This window comes from Candoia aspera, chromosome 1 (assembly GCF_035149785.1).
Source record: "Candoia aspera isolate rCanAsp1 chromosome 1, rCanAsp1.hap2, whole genome shotgun sequence".
Classification (NCBI taxonomy): Eukaryota; Metazoa; Chordata; class Lepidosauria; order Squamata; family Boidae; genus Candoia; species Candoia aspera.
In genome coordinates this window covers 104,672,943-104,693,261 of record NC_086153.1, presented here as the reverse complement: position 1 = coordinate 104,693,261, position 20,319 = coordinate 104,672,943, and positions in this window count along the sequence as shown.

Below are 20,319 nucleotides of genomic sequence, written 5' to 3'. Positions count from 1 at the left end.
CAGCCTTAGATTCCTCAAGCCCAGCATGTTGCATGATGTGTTCTGCGTACAAGTTGAATAGGTTGGGTGAGAGTATACAGCCCTGCCGTACTCCTTTCCCAATCTTAAACCAGTCTGTTGTTCCGTGGTCTGTTCTTACCGTTGCTACTTGGTTGTTATACAGATTCCTCAGGAGGTAGACAAGATGAGTTGGTATCCCCGTACCACTAAGAACTTGCCACAATTTGTTATGGTCCACACAGTCAAAGGCTTTAGAGTAGTCAATAAAACAGAAATAGATGTTTTTCTGAAACTCCCTGGCCTTTTCCATTATCCATCAGATATTGGCAATTTGGTCCCTAGTTCCTCTGCCTTTTCTAAACCCAGCTTGTACATCTGGCAATTCTCGCTCCATGAACTGCTGAAGTCTACCTTGCAGGATCTTGAGCATTACCTTACTGGCATGTGAAATGAGTGCCACTGTTCAATAGTCTGAACATTCTTTAGTGTTTCCCTTTTTTGGTATGGGGATATAAGTTGATTTTTTCCAATCTGATGGCCATTCTTGGGTTTTCCAAATTTGCTGGCATATAGCATGCATTACCTTGACAGCATCATCTTGCAAGATTTTGAACAGTTCAGCTGGGATGCCGTCGTCTCCTGCTGCCTTGTTATTAGCAATGCTTCTTAAGGCCATTCAACCTCTCTCTTCAGGATGTCTGGCTCTAGCTCACTGACCACACCGTCAAAGCTATCCCCGATATTGTTATCCTTCCTATACAGATCTTCCGTATATTCTTGCCACCTTTTCTTGATCTTCTTCTGTTAGGTCCTTGCCATCTTTGTTTTTGATCATACCCATTTTTGCCTGGAATTTACCTCCAATGTTTCTAATTTTCTGGAAGAGGTCTCTTGTCCTTCCTATTCTATTGTCTTCTTCCACTTCCGTGCATTGCTTGTTTAAAAATAATTCCTTATCTCTTCTGGCTAACCTCTGGAATTTTGCATTTAATTGGGCATATCTCCCCCTATCACTGTTGCCTTTTGCTTTCCTTCTTTCTTGGGCTACTTCTAGTGTCTCAGCAGACAGCCATTTTGCCTTCTTGGTTTTCTCTTTCTTTGGGATGTATTTTGTTGCCGCCTCCTGGACAATGTTGCGAACTTCTGTCCATAGTTCTTCCAGGACCCTATCTACTAAGTCCAGTCCCTTAAATCGATTCTTCACCTCCACTGCATATTCCTTAGGAATATTAGTGAGCTCATATCTAGCTGATCTGTGGGTCTTCCCTAATCTCTTTAGTCTGATCCTAAATTGTGCAAGAAGAAGTTCGTGATCTGAACTACAGTCAGCTCCAGGTCTTGTTTTTACCGACTGTATAGATGTCCACCACCTTTGGCTGCAAAGGATGTAGTTATTTTGATTTTGGTGTTGTCCATCGGGTGAAGTCCATGTATAAAGCCGTCTCTTAGGTTGTTGGAAGAGTGTGTTTGTTATGCAGAGTGAGTTGTCTTGGCAAAATTCTATCAGCCTATGTCCTGCTTCGTTTTGTTTTCCCAGGCCATGCTTACCTGTAATTCCAGGTGTCATTTGACTGCCCACCTTAGCATTCCAGTCTCCCATGATGAAAATAACATCTCTTTTAGGCGTGTTGTCCGGTAGGTGCTGCAGATCCTCAAAGAACTGCTCTACCTCAGCTTCTTCAGCATCTGTATCCAAGCACTCCTTTAGCCACTTTACTATTAATTATGAAGGCTACTCCATTTCTTCTGTGGTCCTCTTGTCCACAGTAGTAGATCTGGTGGTCATTTGATGTGAAGTGGCCCATTCCAGTCCATTTCAGTTCACTGACGCCCAAAATGTCTATCTTTAATCTTGACATCTCACCAATAACCACATCCAATTTGCCCTGGCTCATAGGTCTTACATTCCAGGTTCCAATGGTGTGTTGATCCTTAGAACATCGGATTCGCCGTTCACCACCAGCACGGTCGGCTGCTAGCCATCCTTTTGGCTTTGAGCTACCTGCGTCATCACGTCTGGGGCTAGTTGAACTCATCCTCTGTTCCTCCCCAGTAGCATTTTGACCATCTTGCAACCTGGGGGGTCTCATCTTCCGATGGTATACCGACATATCTCTGGTTGTACTGATCCATTTAGTTTTCATGGCAAGAATACTGGGGTGGGTTGCCATTACCTTCCCCAGGGATTGCATTTAGTCTGACCTCTCTGTCATGACCTTCCCGTCTTGGGTGGCCCTTCATGGTTGAGCTCATGGCATCATTGAGGTGCTCAAGCTCCAGCACCACGACAGGGTAACGATCCTTTGCTGAAGATACACATACATAAATACACATATATATGCATACATTGACACATTTAGGCAGTGAAAAGTTGCCATCAGATTAAACTGAACTTCAATCTTCACACATGGCCAAAGTCCCAGCAACATATCTAAAAACGTGTGCTATAAAGGTACTTCTAAAAATTTTATGTTAGAGGTCAGTGTAAGTAAAATTTTAGTTGATAAAGTAGAGAGGTGTTTTATAATTAAATAATAAAGTAGATAACGTGCCTGGCTGGAAAGCTGTGGAGCATTGCATTTCTGTATATAGTTGTCTATGGCAGACTTGTAGTTCTGGAACAGAAATGTTCAAGATCTTGCAGGAATCTGTAAGCATTGTATAATATAAATTAATTGTGTTGTTATTATTGGCTTGGGGAATAATAGAATATGATCATCTGTATGAAATCAGCTCCCCGATTAAATGTTCCCAGAACACCTTATCGGACTTGCATCCATCTTCCAGCAACCCATGTCAACCTGCGACTCTCCAGCAGGGAGGGGGAGTCAGGCTGGAGTGTGAATCATTTTGTTTGGGCTAGATGCTCCTTGCCCCAAGGTCATCAGGAGAGAAACCGTTCTAGTCATCTGCCGGCACCAGGAGGAGGGACACATACCTATGGGGGTAGTAGAGGGGAACTGAAGCTTCTGTGATTTTAAATGTAGAAATGCACGGGAATTGGCATTCACAACTTTTTCCTTGTACTGGATGCTTCGCTTCATTAAATAGATTTCTAGGCAATTGCTTATGAGCCTTGTTTGCTTGAAAGCTCGAGCAATCCAGTCATCACAATCAGTTTGCTTCCTACAAAGAACTGTTTATATCTGTGAAAGCTGTTCATCAATTTTATTTGCAGGTAATCCTTGTTTACCAACCACAATTGGGACTGGCAGCTCAGTCGTTAAGGGAAGCGGTCACTAAGTGAAACCATGACTGTGCTTATGATCTTATTTCAGCTTTCCTTTGCTTTACAGCCCTGCAAAGGTCATAGATACAAGGATTGGTTGCAAAGTTACTTTTTCATCACCACTGTAACTGCAAAATGGTCATTGTGTGACGAAGTCACTAAACAAGGACTACCTGTATTTCTGTACCGCCTTTCTGAAAACCATTGTACAACATTGTAACAATAAAATAGTAATTATAAAGCCTTAGTTAAATATATTAAGCAAACATCTTAGGAACATCAAGGTACTAATAAATGTCAGGTTAGATTGGCTAAAGAATAGTGAGAGCTGTAGCACTAAACAAAATCATAACAATGCTGCTAGTAATCAGTGGGGAGCACAGAATGGAACATTGCCAAGCTATAAAAACCTGAACTGCAGCATGAAGGTATTCCCTTTCCTGGACAATCTGAGTTCCAGTCCCAGAACTTTTATTAATGTATCTGTATAACCCTTCTGTTCAAATTAAATTGAAGTTCAGTTCCTATACAACCCAATTCCAATAGAAATAAAAAAGATGTTATTGCTGCTGTAGTGATAAAAGAACTAAGGGCCGTGCTAGCCCCATACAATTCCCATCCTAGATCCACCAAGGTGACCAAAGTAATGTTAGTCCCATATTCTGCCTAAAAGTCTCCTGAAATGAGGCATCATGTTAATGCACTGCATTTACCTCTAACTGACAGATTATAGGGAATAGTATGTTGGCTTGCAATATAGTTATTAAATTGGAGAGCCTAGCTTACACAATACCATGAGCATACTTGGAGTAAAACTAGGTTTGCTTGGACCTGTGGCATGCTAACCAAAATCCCCCAAATTAACCAGTATTCTAGTTTACGTTAGTAGAGAATGCTGCAGGTGGCATGGATACAAATAATGCTGATAACGGTCTGGACATTCTGTATCTTACTAAACGTGTTATGGGAAAGCCTCAATTGAGCAAATGATGGATGACAGACACCAAATTTGTGGTTCCCTCTGGATAGCCATGGAATATGGAAAATTGTGACTAGCAATATAAGAGGAGTAAATGATAGAGAGTGAATTAACAAATGTAAGATATAAAAGTGAGGAAGGATGTAATAGACCAGAATGACAGTGTTCTGATTTTGCAGAGTGGAGTTAATAAAGAAATGCAAAAACATGAAAACGTAGGTTTACTTATTAATGAAAGAACTACATTTATAAGAACTAGGGAGGATCTTATTTGAGATGCTTACCCAAATTATATTTCTGCCTTGGACTTAGATTTTGTTTATCTGACCGTTGCCTTGGTTGCGGCTCTTCCCGTTCTTCAAGGGTACTCCTACCACCCCTTACAGGCTGCCACCTGCTCTTTGAGCAGGAGTCACAAGTCTAGGAGGAATCCCAAGTTGCGCTTAGGTTCCATCTGGGGTCATGTAACTCCATCCAGAGCAAGAGAAGGTCCCCAGTACTGTCACCCCCAAACTCAAAGCCACTCAATCTTGCTAGGGTTGAGCTGAAGCCTACTGTTCCCCATCCCCATCCAGACCCCCACAGCCTCCAGACACCAAGATAGGACTTTCATGGAATCACTCACACAGCCTGAGGTGGATATGTGAAGCTGAGTATCATCAGCATACTGACATGTCACCCCAAACTATTAGATGACCTCACCTAGTAGCTTCATGTAGATGTTAAACAGGAGAGGAGAGAGCCCTGAGCCCTGCAGTACCTCACAAAGCAGCAGCCATGGGCTGGACCTCTTCTCCCATCTATACCAGCTGGAACAGACCCCAAAGGAAGAGGAAAACCAACATAAAACAGCGCCCCCAATCTCCAGAGCTGGTCCAGAAGGATACTATCGATGATATTGAAAGCTGCTGAGAGGTCAAGAAGGGGATGGACACACCACCTCCCATACCCTAAGCAGTTATCAGAAATCTTGATGCCAGCAGAGCAGCTGATCGGGAGCAAGCAGCCAGCACTGCAAAGAATTGTCCAACTGCCATCTTAATATATAGTACATTCCAGATCCCACTATATCTGTACTAATGATATTTTGGACCTGAGTTACACTTAACTGTCCATCTCTAAGATTTTATCTTTTTCTGTATCATACTGTACTTGTGATAATGGAATTCTGTCTTCCCCAACCTGAAGCCTCCCTGATGGCTTTGACTACAATTCCCATAAACTCCCTCCACCATGTGGATTGAGTTATGGGATTTGTAGCAGAGGGCATTCTTCAGCAAATGATCATTACCTTGTCATGCTGCTGGAGCTTGAGCACCTCAATGATGCCATGAGCTAAACCGTGAAGGGCCACCCAAGACGGGAAGGTCATGACAGACATTTTGGGCGTCAGTGAACTGAAATGGACTGGAATGGGCCACTTCACATCAAATGACCACCAGATCTACTGTGGACAAGAGGACCACAGAAGAAATGGAGTAGCCTTCATAATTACTGTAATAGTAAAGTGGCTAAAGCAGCGCTTGGATACAACCCAAAAAACGATAGAATGATCTCAATTCGAATTCAGGGCAAGCCATCTAACATCACAGTGATCCAAATATATGCCCCGACCACAGATGCTGAAGAAGCTGAAGTGGATGAGCTCTATGAGGATCTGCAGCATCTACTGGACAACATGCTTAAGAGAGATGTTATTTTCATCACGGGAGATTGGAATGCTAAGGTGGGCAGTCAAATGACATCTGGAATTACAGGTAAGCACGGACTGGAAGAACAAAACGAAGCAGGACATAAGCTAATAGAATTTTGCCAAGACAACTCACTCTGCATAACAAACACTCTCTTCCAACAACCTAAGAGACGGCTTTATACATGGACTTCACCAGATGGACAACACCGAAATCAGATTGACTACATCCTTTGCAGCCAAAGTTGGTGGACATCTATACAGTTGGTAAAAACAAGACCTGGAGCTGACTGTAGTTCAGATCACGAACTTCTTCTTGCACAATTTAGGATCAGACTAAAGAGATTAGGGAAGACCCACAAATCAGCTAGATATGAGCTCACTAATATTCCTAAGGAATATGCAGTGGAGGTGAAGAATCGATTTAAGGGACTGGACTTAGTAGATAGGGTCCCAGAAGAACTATGGACAGAAGTTCGCAACATTGTCCAGGAGGCGGCAACAAAATACATCCCAAAGAAAGAGAAAACCAAAATGGCTGTCTGCTGAGACACTAGAAGTAGCCCAAGAAAGAAGGAAAGCAAAAGGCAACAGCGATAGGGGGAGATATGCCCAATTAAAAGCAAAATTCCAGAGTTAGCCAAAAGAGATAAGGAATTATTTTTAAACAAGCAATGTGTGGAAGTGGAAGAAGACAATAGAATAGGAAGGACAAGAGACCTCTTCCAGAAAATTAGAAACATTGGAGGTAAATTCCAGGCAAAAATGGGTATGATCAAAAACAAAGATGGCAAGGACCTAACAGAAGAAGATCAAGAAAAGGTGGCAAGAATATACGGAAGACCTGCATAGGAAGGATAACAGCATCAGGGATAGCTTTGACGGTGTGGTCAGTGAGCTAGAGCCAGACCTCCTGAAGAGCAAGGTTGAATGGGCCTTAAGAAGCATTGCTAATAACAAGGCAGCAGGAGACAACGGTATCCCAGCTGAACTGTTCAAAAACTTGCGAGATGATACTGTAAAGATAATGCATGCTATATGCCAGCAAATTTGGAAAACACAAGAACAGCCATCAGATTGGAAAAAAACAACTTATATCCTCATACCAAAAAAGGGAAACATTAAAGTTCAAACTATTGAATAGTGGCACTCATTTCACATGCCAGTAAGGTAATGCTCAAGATCCTGCAAGGTAGACTTCAGCAATTCATGGAGCGAGAATTGCCAGATGTACAAGCTGGGTTTAGAAAAGGCAGAGGAACTAGGGACCAAATTGCCAATATCTGATGGATAATGGAAAAGGCCAGGGAGTTTCAGAAAAACATCTATTTCTGTTTTATTGACTACTCTAAAGCCTTTGACTGTGTGGACCATAACAAATTGTGGCAAGTTCTTAGTGGTATGGGGATACCAAGTCATCTTGTCTGCCTCCTGAGGAATCTGTATAACGACCAAGTAGCAACAGTAAGAACAGACCACGGAACAACGGACTGGTTTAAGATTGGGAAAGGAGTACGGCAGGGTTGTATACTCTCACCCTCCCTATTCAACTTGTACACAGAACACATCATGTGACATGCTGGGCTTGATGAATCTAAGACTGGGGTTAAAATCACTGGAAGAAACATTAACAATCTCAGATATGCAGATGATATCACTTTGATAGCTGAAAGCGAAGAGGAACTGAGGAGCCTTACGATGAAGGTGAAAGAAGAAAGTGCAAAAGCTGGCTTGCAGCTAAACCTCAAAACAACCAAGATTATGGCAACCAGCTTGATTGATAACTGGCAAATAGAGGGAGAAAATGTAGAAGCAGTGAAAGACTTTGTATTTCTAGGTGTGAAGATTACTGCAGATGCTGACTGCAGTCAGGAAATCAGAAGACGTTTAATCCTTGGGAGAAGAGCAATGACAAACCTCGATAAAATAGTTAAGAGCAGAGACCTCACACTGACAAGAAAGGTCCGCATAGTTAAAGCAATGGTGTTCCCCGTAGTAACATATGGCTGCGAGAGCTGGACCGTAAGGAAGGCTGAGAGAAGGAAGATCGATGCTTTTGAACTGTGGTGTTGGAGGAAAATTCTGAGAGTGCCTTGGACTGCAAGAAGATCCAACCAGTCCATCCTCCAGGAAATCAAGCCAGACTGCTCACTTGAGGGAATGATATTAAAGGCAAAACTGAAATACTTTGGCCACATAATGAGAAGACAGGACACCCTGGAGAAGATGCTGATGCTAGGGAGAGTGGAAGGCAAAAGGAAGAGGGGCCGACCAAGGGCAAGATGGAGGGATGATATTCTAGAGGTGACAGACTCATCCCTGGGGGAGCTGGGGGTGTTGACGACCGACAGGAAGCTCTGGCGTGGGCTGGTCCATGAAGTCACGAAAAGTCGGAAGCGACTGAACGAATAAACAACAACAGCAGAGGGCATTAAGTAGGGAAAGGTTGATGTAATAATTAATGTTTTAATAATTAAAATTAAAGAGTGCTGCATTAAAATGCAAATTTTAGAATGAGAGAGAGGTTATCCAGTTTAATTCTGTACTGAAGAATTTCCTGCAATGAAGATGTGTTCTATTTTAAGACTTCCCTGTTAGGATATGGTACTGGTTCTGATCGAATCAGAAACTTCAGTGTTCAGTGCCTTCAAATACCAAAGGGATACCAAAAATAATTCAGAAAAAGAATTTGGACTTTTTGATGACTAAAACATTAAAGAGAAATAAGGAGCTTGGAGATCCGGATCCCAAATTAATTCCTTCCTCCTTCCCTCCCTTGTGATGGCTAACTCAGACCTCATGTGGTGTTGGCTTTTTTTCTTTTACTCCAGTGGGCATTACTTCATTATTTTATTTATAATGTAATGCCCCTTCGCCTAATTTTGATCAACCTAAATAATTTGCTGCCATCAGTTGACCATTTTCCCATTCACCTGAACTCTAGACCATTAATAAAGAATTTTTAATTCTTTTAATTTTAATTTAAAAAATCCAGTTGTTACTGAGAGCAGTAGTCGATCCCACGCACTAGCCTTTTCCTCGTGCCCTACTTTCTATTCCTGACAAGAATCCCTAACAGCCATAGTTGCTCAGGATGATTGGAATGGAAAATACTTTTTTCAAATAAAAGTGCTGTATGTCATGAGTGCCGTTGAGCTGAAGACATCAGCGCAATGGCACACATGACAATAACAAGGAAACGGGAAGGGGCTCAAGATAAGTAGCCATCAACTTACAAAGACTGAAGGACAAGAGACAATGGCTAAACGGATCGCGAGGCACACCCAAGCTGTTAGCGCTAACGCAACGGAGATCGCCCAGCTGACAGCAATCACCGGAGGAATAGGGAAACCGATGATGGGCGATCCCGGAACGCCAGCGGGGCCTCGCAACCCCTCACCTACCGGTAGGACAGCGTGTTGGACAAAGGGGGGCGACGTAACCGCGAGTGAGGGGGCGCTGACCGGCGCGGGGTATTTAAACCCCGCACCGGCGCGCTCCTGTCACTCTCAGCTTTTTTCCTATACTGTATCTACACTGCGAATAAACCAGAGCCTGTTTCACGGAATCAGCGTCTGTGTATTACTCGGAGGTAGGCAGCGCATGACATAAAGCTGAGAGTCATAAATTCAGCCTCGCCGAGCCCCACCGGACGATAACGAGCCGCGGGAGGAGTAGACGGCGAGAAGACCAGGAAGATGAGGCCGGCGCGACGCGGACAAGGGGGGCGAGCCGCAAGGCAAGAAGCAGAGGAGGACCGATCGAGGCCAGAGGCACCGCGGACTCCCGGACCCATGGACGCCCACCCGACCCAACCCGAGCCTCAGCTCCAACCCCAAGGGGAGATGGCGACGGAGGCAACCCGGCCACGGGAGGGAGCAACATACCTCCCGAGACCAGCGGAGAACCCCGCGCCCCACATTGCACCCCAGCAACGGGCATGGAGCGACAGCCCAACGGTGGTAAGCACGGGGGAGGACGATGAAGCAACCCAGCAGACGGCGGAGGAAGCGGACCAACGGCCGAGAGAGACTGAACCCCACTGGCAACCCACCCCCGCCGACACACCGACGGAACCGGCCCCAGCGGCGGCGCAGATCGCGGACGAGGACGCACAAGCTAGACTCGCGGCCATGGAGACCCAACTGAAGGAACTCCGGACCATGCTTCAGTCGCTGATGCCCCCCGCGCCGCCCAACGACGTCCCCGCACAGGTCCACACCCCAAGCGAAGCGCCGAACCCCCACGGGCCAAATGAAGGTCAACAAACGGCCCAGGCGGACGACACCACAGGCCGGGAAGCGAGAGGAAGGGGCGCACAAAACGCCCGGGCCCCAAAGGACTTCCCCATCTTCTTTGATGGGAACCCCGCGAAACTGTCGTTCTTTATCACGAACGCCAGGGAGTTCATGGGGAGGCACGGACACTCCTACGACTCCGAAGCGGACAAGATCGCTGCCGTGGCGATCAAACTACAAGACCGGGCGGCGGACTGGTACGTCCAACTGTACGAGTCCAGCTCCCCTGCCCTCGCCAACTTCCCCGCCTTCATCAATGAGATGAAAAGCTACTTCGAGGACCCACTAGCCAAAGTGAGGGCGAAAAGCGCACTCCAAAGACTTAAACAGGGCACACGCACTGTCCCGGACTACGCCCTCGAGTTCAAAGCCCTCGCGGGGAAGGTCAACGACTGGTCCGAGACCACCCTGCTGGAAATGTTCAAAAGGGGGCTCAACCGCGACGTACTTCAATGGGCCCTCTACCGCGACGACCCAGAAACTCTACACGAGTGGATCCATCTCGCGGGGAAAGCAGAACACGCGCACTGCACCTTCCTCATGACAACTACGGAAGACACGAACAACACCTGCAAAAAGGTACCCGCATCACACGTGGGGACGGCCGGCCCCACATACCCAAAGAAGAAATTTAATCGGGGACCCTGCGGGAGGTGTGGAAAACTAGGGCACAAGACGGCAGATTGCTTCGCCAACCGACCGCCGACCAGTGTGCCTAAACCCACCCCGAAAACTAGCCCCAAACCACCTAACCCGCCGCCGCCCCCTCACCGCCGAATGACCGGAGCCACAGCGACACCAGAGGAAGGCTGGGACGCCTACTGGGGGGAAGAGGACGACGTAGACCCAGACCAGCTGGCGGGAAACGCTCCCCGCCTGCCCTGAAACGCGTTGCGAGGCAGGCGGTGGGACAGCAGCGCGGACCACCTCGACGGAACGGCGAAAGCTCCGTGATAATGGCGGCAATCAAACTCTCTCCCGGCAACGGAGCCACCACGGCCGCGGCACTAGTGGACTCGGGGTGCTCAAAAAACCTCATCCACCCCGACTTAGTCGCCAAACTCGACCTCCGCTGCTTCCCCCTCCCCACACCGTTGGCATTCCACCAGCTGGACGGCTCAACAGCGGGAGGGAAACCAGCCATGATGCAAACCGAGCCGGTCACCCTGCAAATGGGCACTCACACCGAACGCACATCGTTCGTCGTCACCCACATCGGACGACCCATTGCAGTCCTGGGAATGCCATGGCTTGCGACAAACAACCCGCGCATCGACTGGGAGACCCGCACCTTCACATTTGGCGACGGCGAGTATCGGGCACCAGTTCCGGCGGGCAGAACCAACCCCACTGTGGGACGAGCAGAGGCGACTACACAGGACAACGCCGCTACCACAGCAGACCTACCGGAACAATACGCCGACTTCTCCGAGGTCTTCGGAGAGGCGGAAGCTGACCAACTACCCCCCCACCGCAAGACGGACTGTCGGATCGACCTGCTGCCCGACGTCCCCTTACCTAGACCGAAGATCTACTCGATGACCCCGAAGGAGATGGCAACCCTCCGGGAGTTCATCGATAAAAACCTAGAGAGGGGATTCATAGAGCCAGCATGCTCACCGGTCGGAGCCCCCGTCTTATTCCGGGAGAAGAAAGACGGCACCCTACGGCTCTGCACCGACTACCGGGGCCTAAACGCGGCTTCCCTGTCCAACAAATACCCCTTACCCCTGGTGAAAGACATGCTCGCCCACCTGTCCACGGGCAAAGTCTTCTCCAAACTGGACCTTCGCGAGGCGTACTACCGCATCCGAATCAGGGAGGGGGACGAATGGAAGACTGCGTTCAACTGCCCCCTAGGCGCCTTCCAGTACAAAGTGCTGCCGTTCGGACTCGCGGGGGCCCCCGGGGTGTTTATGCAGCTCATCAATGAGGTCCTGCATGAACACCTGTTCAAAGGGGTCCTTGTCTACATAGACGACGTCCTTATCTACACAAAACGCACAAGGAACATGTGACCCTAGTCAGGCAAGTCCTCGACAAACTCAGAAGGGCGCAGCTCTATGCCAAACCCACAAAGTGCGAATTCCATAAAGCGCGCCTAGACTACCTGGGGTACCGAATCTCCGGAGACAGCATAGAAATGGACCCCGCAAAAGTCGAGGCGGTGCTGAACTGGGAACGCCCCCACAACAGACGCCAACTCCAGAGCTTCCTCGGCTTCGCGAATTTTTACAGGTCATTCGCCCGGGGGTTCGCAGAGATAGCCCTCCCCCTAACGGACCTCCTCAAAACCAAAGGGGTGGGGGACACCCGACGCGCCAAGAACCCGGGCACAGTATTGAATTGGACTCCCGCGTGCCAGACCGCATTCAACAAGCTGAAAGCGCTGTTCACCACGGAGCCAATCCTCGCGCACCCGGACCCAGAACGGCCGTTCGTGGTCCAAGCCGACGCCTCAGACTTCTCCCTGGGGGCCATCCTACTCCAAAAGGACCCCACAGGACTCCTGAAACCATGCGCCTACCTGTCGAGGAAATTTTCCGAGACAGAAAGGCGATGGCACGTCTGGGAGAAAGAAGCCTTCGCGGTAAAATCGGCGCTAGAAACATGGTGACACCTACTCGAGGGAGCCACCCAACCATTCGAGGTCTGGACTGACCACCGGAACCTCGAGGCCCTCCAAACGCCCAGACGCCTCAGCCCAAAACAGGTCCGATGGGCCCAATTCTTCAGCCGCTTCAACTTCCAGCTGAAGTTCATGCCGGGTAAAAAGAACTTCCTGGCCGACGCCCTTTCCCGACTGCCCCAAGACGAAGAGCCCACCCCAGACACCATTGGGACGGTCCTATCCGCCTCGCAACTGGGGATGGCCGTGACCACCCGAAGCGGCGCTCGGAGGCAGCTCGACTCTACGGCGCAACCGACGGCGGGACAACCTGTGACCAGACGACGCCAACTGCAACTACCAGGGGGGATACGCACGGACCTCGCCGCCGCCCTCAAAACCGACCCCTGGTTCCTGGAAAACCCCGACAAGGTAACGATGGCACAGGACCTGGCATGGGGGGAAGGCAGAATCTATGTCCCGGACTCGCAACGCCAAGCGATCTTGCATAGATCACATGACGCCAAGCAAGTGGGACACTTTGGGTTCCTTAAGACCCTACACCTAACAAGGCGTCAATTCTGGTGGCCCGCGCTAAGACGAGACGTAGCGTCCTGCCCAACGTGCGCTAGGGCCAAACGGGCACCAGGCAAACCCGCGGGGCTTTTACAACAGGTGGCAGAACCCTCCCGCCCATGGGAGGAAATCTCCATGGATTTTATAGTGGACCTCCCACCCAGCCAGAAGAAAACGGCCATTTGGGTGGTGAAGGATTATTTCTCGAAACAGGCCCACTTCATCCCCTGCACGTCGGTCCCGTCCGCACAACAACTAGCCAAACTCTTCCTCATCCACGTGTACAGGTTACACGGATGTCCCGCACGTGTGGTGACCGACAGGGGCACACAGTTCACTTCTAAATTCTGGCGGGCCTTCCTAAAGCTGACGGGGACCCAACAGGCCCTATCCACTGCCTGGCACCCCCAGACGGACGGAGCCACAGAGGTCCTCAATGCCACCCTAGAGCAATTCATACGCTCATATACCAACTATCATCAAGACGACTGGGCTGAACTGCTCCCGTTCGCCGAAGTCGCATACAACAACGCCGTCCACACGAGCACGGGGAAAACTCCGTTCGAGGTAGTCTCGGGGCGCGACTTCGTCCCCATACCGGAGCTACCACAACCCCCGGAACCCCAGGTGGACGCTAGCGACTGGGGACGGAAGATTGCGGAATCGTGGCCAATAATCACGGCAGCGCTGAAGGATGCACAGGCGGCCTACAAAGAGCAGGCCGACAAGCACCGGCGCCAACAACCGACGTTCCAGGCGGGGGATATGGTCTACCTATCCACCAAATTCCTAAAGTCACCCCAACCCTTGAAAAAACTGGGGCCTAAGTACATCGGGCCGTTCCGAGTCACGCAGATAGTGAACCCGGTGGCAATACGCTTGGACCTGCCACACAACCTACGGAGACTCCACCCGGTATTCCACACCAGCCTCCTGAAACCGGCAACCACCTCTCGATGGCACCCAAGCACGCCACTGCCCTCACCGGTGATGATCGACGGGCAACATCACTTTGACGTAAGGGACATACTCGACTCTCGCAGGCAACGGGGAACTTTACACTATTTGGTCAGGTGGAAACACTTCCCCCACCCAGAATGGGTGGCGGCGCACAACGTTAACGCGCCTGACCTGACCCGGGCTTTTCACCGGGCATACCCCGACAAGCCAAAACCAAGACTAGCAAACCGTCACCTGCATAACCCCTCCCCCGCGCCCCCCCGCCTACCGTGCCCCAAGGGAAAGGGCCCCCCCTAGCCCGCGACTTGGGTGGACCTCCCCCCCCGGGACTCACCCCCCCGCCCCGGGCCCACGAGGCAGTAACAAGCGGTCGCCAGCACCCTCCCCCCACCCCAGGCCCAAGGGGGAGTGGCAAGCAAGTCAACAGTGCATCCTGGGGGCAACGCCCAGGAGCACACATAACAAAGGCGACGCACTTAGAATAAAAAAGAAGGGCCCTACCTGGAGCTGATAAGCACCCGACCAGCCACGCCTCTCTCCTCGTCAAACTGAGCCAAACAAACAGGGTGTGGCCGGAGCATGCGCACGCCCAGGGTGTGACCTGGGCATGCGCACTAAGAACACACCCTAGAGAGGCACGTGGTAGAGGGCGGAACAAAGGGAGGGGCGAAAAATACTCTGGCGGGAAATTCAAAAAAACAAAAAAAAACAAAAACCATTTTGACAGCTCTCCTGGTAAAAAACCAGAAAACCGGGGGGGGGCACTATTCGGACAGGGGGCAGTATGTCATGAGTGCCGTTGAGCTGAAGACAGCGCAATGGCACACATGACAATAACAAGGAAACAGGGGAAGGGGCTCAAGATAAGTAGCCATCAACTTACAAAGACTGAAGGACAAGAGACAATGGCTAAACGGATCGCGAGGCACACCCAAGCTGTTAGCGCTAACGCAACGGAGATCGCCCAGCTGACAGCAATCATCGGAGGAATAGGGAAACCGATGATGGGCGATCCCGGAACGCCAGCGGGGCCTCGCAACCCCTCACCTACCGGTAGGACAGCGTGTTGGACAAAGGGGGGTGACATAACCACGAATGAGGGGGCGCTGACCGGCGCGGGGTATTTAAACCCCGCACCGGCGCGCTCCTGTCACTCTCAGCTTTTTTCCTATACTGTATCTACACTGCGAATAAACCAGAGCCTGTTTCACGGAATCAGCGTCTGTGTATTACTCGGAGGTAGGCAGCGCATGACATGTATCTATCAGATCATGCTATTCCAGGTTAATATCCTTTAATGGAAAAATAAACCAAAAGATTAATCAGACAGAATTTGCAAAGTCATATTGATTCCTCTCAGCAAAATGTATTTCTGTGGAGTCCTTGGTGCTCTCTGAGCCTTGTTGTTTTCTTGCAGAAGTTTCATTGCCAGACTAGGCAACTTCTTCAGTGCCACTGAAGATGTTGCCTACCCTGGCAATGAAACCGTCTGCAAGAAAACAACAAGGCTCAGAGAGCACCAAGGACTCCACACTTCAACCCTGAGCTACAAATATTCACTTTGATTGAAACCTATTTCTTATGCTTGAGAAATGTAGATTTAATATATGTAATGGTTGCCTACTCCAATATACTCAGTCTCACAAGCCCGAGCTTTAAGATAACTGATTTATTAAAGGAATAGTGTGCAGATACAGACAAAGCTGAGAATAAACCAAAAGCGTGCGAAATACAAATCAAATACTGTTGCTTCAGGCCATCTCCGCCCCGTGCCTCCTCGTAGCAACCACCCCATCCCAGATGTCATCCATCGTCACACACCGGCCTGGGAAAGTAACCTTGAATAGAGTCACCAACCCAAACATGCATTCCAGAGATTACAGCCACGCAGGGCTGGAAATTTCCAAGAGGGAAACACGGATTAGAAGAGGGACATGTGAAACGTTACGATGTATACAGGACATTGAAACGGAGAACATGACAATATATTTCCACTAATTTACTTCAAATCTACACTAAGCTAAGGGGCTTCGAATTTATGAATATGCCTTCCCTGTATTCCTTTTCTTAAGTGTCAGACTGTCTACTTTGCAGACCTCTGTTACATTCTTCTTTTACAAGGTCAGCAGTTTCACACTGAAACTGGAAATTTCAGGAGAATATTTTCTGTGGTGAGTGGTTTCTTCCAACGTGTTAATAAAGTCTGGAACTTCCATTGCATTACATTGATCGCACTGCAAATATATTAATCACCTGATCCAGAAGCCCTTAATAATTTAACGTTTTATGATGTTTATTGTTTTTATGAATTGTACGCTGCCCAGAGTCAAGCTTTGTGAGATAGGCGGCTATGTAAATTTGATAAATAGATAAATAAATAATTCAGGAAAAGAAACAGTCCAATTTTTTTCCTGAATTATTTTTGTATAAGTTCATGTCTTGTTTTTTAGAAAATTACAAACAATTTGCATTTTCTGGAAAGAAAAAAAAAGACTATTTTTCTCTACTGACTTTCTTGAAATTTCTTATTAACCAGACTGGTGATATTGTCATCTTAGTGATTCTTTTCCAAGCCTTTCCTACATTGGAACTGTTGATAAGGGAAACTGTAATATGATAAAGTAAACTAAAGTTTCCTTCAAGTCAAGCTCCATTCCTAATGAGTACACAAACATTGTATGCTCTTTTAAGAGTGCTTCACATAACAATAATATGACAACGATAGAAAGTTAAATATGCAATAAAATTGAGATTTAAATGGCCCTTTCAAAATATTGAGTTCATTGTACAACAATAAAAGATCCATGGCAACTTTATGTTAACCATTATTAACTGCCAACAACTACTTTCCCTGTGCCATATAAAGTTTGGCCACCTTGATAAACTTTTATTTCTGTCCTTTCCCAGAAAAATTGAATACAGCATTCTTACTTTATTGGCCAATGTTCCTGCTCCTCTTAATCGTATTTGAAATTACTCTGATTACAGTGATCTCTAATACCATTATGGATTTTTCTTGTTTTTTTCACTCCTGCTCAGAGAATGCTTATTTTTCTAGCATCAATCAATTCTTAGTTCAACACTACTTTTGCCTTGTGAAGCTGCTGTTAAGCAACAGTTTGACATACAGAGATTTTGTGAAGCAACTGCTAGTTCCCTGCAGTCATACAAAATTTCATTGTGCAGTACAGAAGTGATGGTTATTCCGTAAATCCCCAGAGGTTGTTCTTACACTCAGTTTACTGTAAATCAATTTATTTTTATCTTTGCTTACATTTAAATTTACTTCCGAACACTGTATCACCCAATCACCCTTAGTGTCAATTCATGCATGTTAACTTGTCCCACTTTTTAATTTGCAAACATAGTGATAGCTGCATTTACTTTTTTTCAGAAATTGTTCTAAACCTCTCTTATGATATGATTAAAGTTCATAACTCACAAACTGCATTGTTGTGCATAACCTGATCATCTTGTACTGAATGATTCTTGCCTCCCTCTATTCCTGCCCTGTGACACTTGGAGCCATTGAATGCCCTGCTGTCATTTAGCCATAGCGGTGATGTCCCTTGGTTGCCTTGAACATTGTTGCTGGGATGTCATAAAGTACCTGAACCTCCCTGAAAAATGCCCCCTTATGGTCAGACAAACTAAAGTAATTGACTTTTGTTATTTATCATTTTGGTATATTATTCAGTGCAGTACTGGCATATAGTTTCAGTAGATGCAACAGTACAGTTGTGGCATCTTTGGATTGAATGCAGGGGAAAAGAAGAAGAATATTGTAAACTGTAAGCTATTCATGAACAAAAAGTTTCTGTTCAATGAAATCTGATTACAGATATTTCATATCTGAGTTGCAGAGATTGTAGAGAAGATTTTTATTCTCTGACTGAGGAAGAGATTAAATTCATTAATCTGCCTCTTAGAATCAACCAGCATATTCAGAAAAGCTATGAAACCCAATGACATTTTAACATGATTGGATTCTCCTGAAGGAGCATATGATCATCATTGCCTTACTGGCCCAAGATTTAAAAATAACATTTAAATTTCATTTTTGAGATTTGTCAGGGAAAGCTTGAAGAGATAATATGATAAAACCAGAACAAAAACTGGATGTACCAAGCTTTAATAATCCTGTAATGGTCAGGAGTTCAAAAGAATAATTTGTCTATATGACAAATCTCCGCATTCTCTTTTAAGAAATGGTGTTTTTCAGTTCCCTACGGGAGAAAAATTGCAGTGTAATGGCTTGTTTTTCTGTGGTTGCCATACAACAACTAATTTGATTCTAATTAGGTCACCTGTCAGCTGTTCACAATCATCTTGTTGCTCTTATTATGAACTTTTCTAGCACAGTCCTTTCTAATTCTCAATTTTCTAAGCTGTTCTAAAGCCCACATCCAAATGTGGCTCCTTGTGTCAATTGATTTCTTAACATAATAGTAATGAAGTTTCTTTGTCACTATGATGACTGGGTGACAGAAGTGCCAATCAAAAGATGGCAATATTGAGTTCCTCCTACCAAGTTTATATATTCCAGAAAGAGGACAGGACTTGGAAGAGGGCAATGGGAGATGTGGGTGGAAGAATAAATCTGAGGGAAGCTCAGAGTCTAAGCCTGGGAATCCTTTTATCTGTCAGGGAGGTAGGCTTATGAATCATTTTAGGCTAGTAGGTAGGCTAGTATTGATGGGATATAGATAATTTGTAGAAATAAGTGAACCTGTTTTAGCACCCTCCTCCTTTTTTAAAAAAAATTAATACAAAGCTATTGGTTTCTTTGTTCCTATGTTAACCATGTGTCTGTGCTATCCTGTATTTTCCCTACATTCCATCCAGCTATGTTAACTTAAGTTCTAAACTCAAGGTATTTTAGTGGTGGCAGCAGAATAAAAGGTTAATAAAGGGACAGATACCTCCCCTCCATCAAGGACTTGCATCAGTTACTTCCTTGAAATATTTGAAAATACTTCAAAAATACTTTTTCCCAGTAGAAATTGAAAATTTCATTTCCACAACCATCCACTTAAAAATTGCTAAAGAAACCCACCTGTGTATAGTTGTAAATTAAACAGAGAATTATGTTTACCTAACACTAGTGTGTAATGAAAGAATCTGTTACTAGATCCCCCCATAACTGAAGAACTGCAAAATATTACATGTCTCAAGCATATGATTTCACTCCCAATACTCTATTTCCTTGTTCTTATTCAATATTTCATGCTTATCCCTTGCTGAACTAGGATGGGGTGGGTGGTTCAGACTGCTCTTTATTTTTCTTGGAAAAAAGTTCATGAGGGTGCTAATTCTCCTTTTGAGTCCTTTTTTGTCAGCATTCAGAATCTGAATTCCATATACAATGGAATTACTATTAAGCCTCTAAATTGGTTTGTCCCTAATTGGCTGAGTTTGGATAAAACATTGGCAGGACAGGAATGATGGAAGAGTTTGCAATATCACAGAAGATTGAATGAGAGCCGGTGTGGTGTAATGGTTAAGGTATTAGATTGGGAACAAGGAGACCCAGATTCATACCTAACCTTATCCATGGAAGCTCCCTGGATGACTTTGGTCCAGTTATTCTCCCTTAGCTTAACCTACCATACAGGGTTGCAGGGAAAAATTGAGAGAGAAGTACATGTCTTTATGTATGATCCTGGAGAAAAGGTGGGAAAAGCTCTAACGGATGGATGGATGGATGGATGGGTGGATGGACAAAATTCCAGTGGCTATTCTGTTATTTTAGAATAGCAATTTAAAGATCAATTTAATTCCAAATTGTTATAATAATGTTTTATACTATCCCTCTCCAGAATCACTAGGGATATTTATGTTTTTTACCATTTTCTTTTATTTCCCAACCCAGACCATGAAAGATAAACTGTTGTTTCAAAAAGCGGCTGATAAAATAAAAGCAGTAAGGCCGATGTGTGGCCACATGATTTAAAATAAAGAATATTATTAATCACCTGG